Source organism: Phyllobates terribilis, unplaced genomic scaffold, assembly GCF_046119375.1.
Source record: "Phyllobates terribilis strain yellow unplaced genomic scaffold, ASM4611937v1 Scaffold_38__1_contigs__length_12584779, whole genome shotgun sequence".
Lineage (NCBI taxonomy): Eukaryota > Metazoa > Chordata > Amphibia > Anura > Dendrobatidae > Phyllobates > Phyllobates terribilis.
Genome location: NW_027362798.1, coordinates 10,053,030 through 10,058,653, shown reverse-complemented (window position 1 = coordinate 10,058,653; position 5,624 = coordinate 10,053,030). Strand labels below are relative to the sequence as shown.

The 5,624-nt window shown below is 44.6% G+C and overlaps 1 pseudogene; it reads right to left on the bottom strand.

The window, feature by feature from the left end:
* Positions 1–4,000: 4,000 nt before the first annotated feature.
* LOC141183501 (U2 spliceosomal RNA) lies at positions 4,001–4,118 on the bottom strand (annotated as a pseudogene).
* Between the last annotated feature and the right edge of the window lie 1,506 nt (positions 4,119–5,624).

Here is a 5,624-nt window from a genome sequence, read left to right as displayed (position 1 = left end):
ATATATGAAATTAAAATTCCTCTGTTCTTGAGAAAGCATAGGATTTTACTAAGAGGTAAATTGCACGTTCCTTGCTTTCCAGGCGCTTTACATTTTTGCTAGTTTTGTACGATTACACAATCCCTTTTATAGGCCAGAGCCAGTTGTACATCTCTCCCTAAACTCTTGTTCACACTATATTTTAAGCCAGTTTTATTATATGGTTTCTAGATGTTGTCCAGCTTTGATAAATAATTAGTATTTATACTTTTGCTTTTAGATAGACTTGAAGAATGCAGATCCGGAAAGGGTGGAGAAACAAATTGAGAAGATGTTTGACGTTCCCGCTAGTGACTGTATCCGGGTACGATGCGCTCCAGATCAAAATCATTCCTGTAGGCAAATTTAACTCCGCTGTCTGTACCTTGTCTTTTATTTTTTTCTACAAAATGTGGCTGGAAAAGGGGCAATGTAGCGAGGAATTTACATCAATTTTTGGTGTTAAAAAAAAAAAAAAAAAACCCTTTTGTGATGCATCATTTTTGCGTAAAAATATGCAGCTTCCTATTTTACAGCACTCTTGCAACTTTTAGAAATTGGGCTTGGTAAGCTACACAGGTCTAAGAATGACTGGTGACGTTAAAAGTGGATAAAGATACACGGTGGCTCAGGGGTTAGCATTGTTGTTTTGCAGCACTGGGATCCTGGGTTCTAATCCCACCAAGGACGACATCTGCAAGAAGTTTGTATGTTCTCCCCGTGTTTGCGTGGGTTTCCTCCGGGTTCTCCGGTTTTCTCCCACACTCCAAAGACATACTGCTAGGGAATGTAGATTGTGAGCCCCGATGGGGGCAGTGATGATAATGTCTGTAAAGTGCTGTGAAATTAATGGCGCTATATAAGTGAGTAAAATAAATAAAGATAGATGGAAGTGCTACATAAACATTTATCAAACATCGTGCAACACTTTGATACATTTGGCACAAATAATGGTAACACAACCACAAGCAAAACTGACCTGAGAAAGTCCCTTTATGATACATTTTTCGGAAAGAATTTGAAAGATTTAAAGCGTTAGAAATGAAGAAGATTATCCAATATCACCGAAAAAGGAAAAGTCTCCAGATGTCTTTATGCCGGATGCCGGTCTGTGTCCATACCTAAAGAAGAGCTGCCAAAAGAATGGGAAAGGAATCCTTTAGTAAACATAAATATCCATTGGGGTTTTAGGTGTTAAAAAAATGATCATATGAAAGATTTTGTGATCTGCGGTTACATGATTGTAATAACAACATTAAAGCCCCATTCAGATGTACAGGTTTTATCCATGAGAAACTGAGCAGAATGATATATAGGTTTGTGGGAGAAGATTCAGTATAAATTGTAATTTATTCATTAGATTTGAGAGTCCTCAGTGGTTGATACCTTTAATGGCTAACTGAAAAGATGGTAACAAATTGCAAGCTTTCCAGACTACTCCGGCTTCTTCATCAGGCAGACCTGAGACCTGAGTAGTCTGGAAAGCCTGCAATTTGTTACCTTTTAATGGCTAACGGAAAAGATGGTATCAACCACTGAGGACTCTCAAATCTAAATACTCTTCTATCTACTGGCTAATACGCTACAAAGATAGATGTTTTTCCTGTATCAATTTATTCAGTGGAATCCTGCTGTTTGTACAGATGAGTCCAGTGGGCGGTCCTACTAGTGATTGACAGCTATCTTTGCCTGCATGGTCATACAGGGAACTGTCAATCACTTAGTAGGACCGCCCACTGGACTAGTGTACATACGGCAGGACTTTTCACTGCATATAATGCCAGTTTTGCTGACTCTCTTCCCACAGATATGTCTATCAGTCTGATCAACTTCTCTGCTCTACAACACCCCCCTACAGATCTTATACCATTTCAGCATGACAGGTTCCTTTAATCACCTGCAGATGACATAAGTAGCCATGTTCTGTGTGGCTTACGGAGGGGCTTGATTGCTTGTCAGCTTCAAACAGGTTTCATTTCTTCTGATTCGTTGTAGCCGAGTTCTAAACTGTATTAAGAAATTCATTTCTCTGTTTATTTCTATTAGATGTCGGGGAAGCTTGGAACAAATGTGGAAAGTGTTCTTCAAGAAGTTGTCAGGAGGCTTCCACCGTGAGTACGGACTAATGCGGCTCTATCCATCTTCTCTTTATTAAAGGGAACCTGTCACCTTGGAAAATGCTATGTACCTGCAGGTATAGGGTTAATCTGCAGATAAATATTGTTACAATGCTGCCCGGCCGCCTTATTGATAGTGTAGGTACCGGGAGAAAATTAACTTCTTTCCTCCCTGCAGCCGCCGGCCTTCACTCATCGTTGTGCACGGAGCGGCTACAGTCTTGGATCACAGCACCGCTCGCTATATCAGGGGCGACGGCTGTAAACCCGGCCCGGATTTTGATTGACAGCTTGCTCTGCACAGATGCGCTGCAGAACCACTTAGAATCTGAGTGAAGGAGTAGTATGTTCACAGATAGAGAATATGGCTCATCCACGTGCAGATCTGCTCCACGTCCGATTACATATTTGTGGGAGAAACCCTAGTGGCAGCCTCATATTTCTGACATGGATCCTCTAGCACTATTTGTGAAACTGCGGCTCCCAGCATAACTTGATGAGAGACCGTCAGTCTGCTGGGACCTGTAGTTTCACTACAGCAGGAGTGTCACAAGCTGCGGACCTCCGCTCACTCCAGCACTGGTCGGCATTTTCAGCACGTGAACATACGCTATGCTTTCTGGAGACACAAGGGTGTAGATAATTTTATCAAACCCTTGACTGTAAGTTTGAACCCTAAGTGGATTATATTGTTCCCACAGTTTCAGTTTTGGACCATTTAAGGGGAATTTAAAGGGTTCTGGCCACTGATTTTCCTTAAAGGGGATCAGTATCCCTGTATGTCTTTGTATATACTTGATAAAGACCTATAACAGGTCGAAACGTTATGTGATGGCGGAATAAACTTTGTCTTTTGGAATTCATCACTCTGGACTGAACGCTGTTACTTACCTTTATCCCCTTTAACAGGATGTCTTATTTTTGTGTTTTAGTCCCAAGATTGAAAAGGGCAGCCCTCTTAAAGCCCTGCTGTTTGACTCCACGTTTGATCACTACAGAGGCGTCGTAGCAGCATCGCCCTGTGTGGAGGTGACGTGTGTAAAGGCAATAAATCGTGTCTGCCCACTCTGGCAAGTGCTATGAAGTCAATGAGGTTGGCATACTGACCCCAGAGGAAGTGGCAGCCGAAAAACGAAGTTTTTTTTAATAATTTTATTAGCCTTTCCCTCTGTCTTCACCAATCAGCCCTCTGTATTGATGATCAGATCAAAGATGTAGACAGGGATTGTCTCACGCTGCATCTCCTTCCTGATTGTATCACTGAGAAGACAGAAGCTGCCCCATCCCATTCTCCAAGAAATGCAGAACCCAATGCATCTGCTGTCCGTGATCCGCTTATTGTCAGAGGACATCATTAGGGACTGCATTTTCTCATTGCTTAAGAAATTGTTGGGGGATCCTGCTAATTGCTGAATAATAAAACTGCAGCACCACTCCATTTAAAGCAGTGTTTCCCAAACTCCAGTCCTCATGGCCCCCAACAGGTCAGGTTTTCAGGATTTCCTCAGTATCACACATGTGATGAAAGTATCATCAAGGAATCAGGAATTCTCTCACCTGTGCAATACTATGGAAATCCTGAAGACATGACCTGTGGGGGGCCGTGAGGACTGAAGTTTGGGAAACACTGATTTTAAAGGGACTGTCAGCACAGAATGACTGTTGAAACCAAGTACAAGCGCTCCGTGGATCACGGCGTGGGCCAATCCTTTATATACACCTTCCCACCTGCTTGTTTTACCTCTGTCTCCTTCCTTCTCTGGTTCTATGAAGCCAGAGCTGTCAATCAAAGAAGAGGAGGGTGTGGATAGAGGGAAAACAAGCAGGCGGGAAGATAGATAGATAGATAGATAGATAGATAGATAGATAGATAGATAGATAGATAGATAACATTGCAATGCAATATATTGGTAAAAGCTGAGCACATATACTAAATGAGAACAGATACTACACTTGATGTTAGCCAAAAGGCCGAGAAGCGATAACCTGAATTGGTTTTGGCCTATGACTGCACCCTGGCTTCAAGAATGCACCCATTGCAGGGATAGGGACAAAGACTCCCCTTAGGAGGACATGTTGTTCATCAATAGACATCTTAAAACCAACAACTTTACTGCTTGTTGCAGCTGCAGCCCACACATGCATTTTTAATCTGCATGAGTCTGCCTATTTTCAAACATTCTCCCCTCCCCCCCAATGTCCCATGCACCTGCAGACAAGGGGATGGGGAGAGGATAACTAATTAGTGAACAAACAAGCAGCGGTCCACCTTCTTCCTAGTCTACAGGCTCCCTGCAGACTGTAGCTGACTGCAGCAGCACAGCCAGATAAAGGCCAGGAGCCCATTATGACACGTGCAATGATGTTCCATTCTTGCATTATTCCATTGTTCCATTGTCCCATTCTCTTGCATTATTCCATTGTTCCATTCACTCATTACATCTATTGCAAGCAATCTATCTGCCTGGGTGAAAACCAATAGGATGCTCTGATTGACACACATAGGTAGCACTTTAAAACAACATCTCAGACCAAACTTTTTTTTATCTTTTTTTCATCCATAGATAGAAAATTAAAGAAGTCAGTGCTCCACCAGAGGGAGCCAGCATTTCACTAAAGAAATCGCAACGGCCCCACATTTTTTTTAAATGCGTGGTACTCAGCAACACCCAACTGATGGGACAGTTGAATTAAAAGAGTAGCAGCTGATAACAAGGCCACTGATTAGGTATATGGCGTATGTGCAAAGGTGTAGCAAAGGACAAATGCATTATTGCAGCTTATCTCAGAAAGGAAGGGATAGAAAGATAGATAGATTGGATGGATGGATGGATGGATGGATGGAGGGGCATATACACCTACCCAGGATGGATGGATGAATGGAAAAGCATATACATCTACCCAGGATGGATGGCTGGAGAGGCATTTACACCTACCCAGGATGGATGGATGCAGGGGCATAAACACCTACCCAGGATGCATGGATGGACGCATGGGGCTGAAGGGGGGTCAGGCTGGACACATGGGGACATGGATGGACGCATGGGGCTGAAGGGGGTCAGGATGGACACGTGGGGACATGGATGGACGCATGTAGCTGAAGGGGGGGCAGGCTGGACATGTGGGGACATGGATGGACGCATGGGACTGAAGGGGGGGCAGACTGGACATGTGGGGACCTGGATGGATGCATGGGGCTGAAGGGGGGGCAGGCTGGACACGTGGGTACCTGGATGGATGCATGGGGCTGAAGGGGGGGCAGGCTGGACACGTGGCGACCTGGATGGACGCATGAGGCTGAAGGGGGGGCAGGCTGGACACGTAGGGACCTGGATGGACGCATGGGGCTGAAGCGGGGCAGGCTGGACATGTGGGGACCTGGATGGACGCATGGGGCTGAAGCGGGGCAGGCTGGACATGTGGGGACCTGGATGGACGCATGGGGCTGAAGGGGGGGCAGACTGGACACGTGGGACCTGGATGGACGCA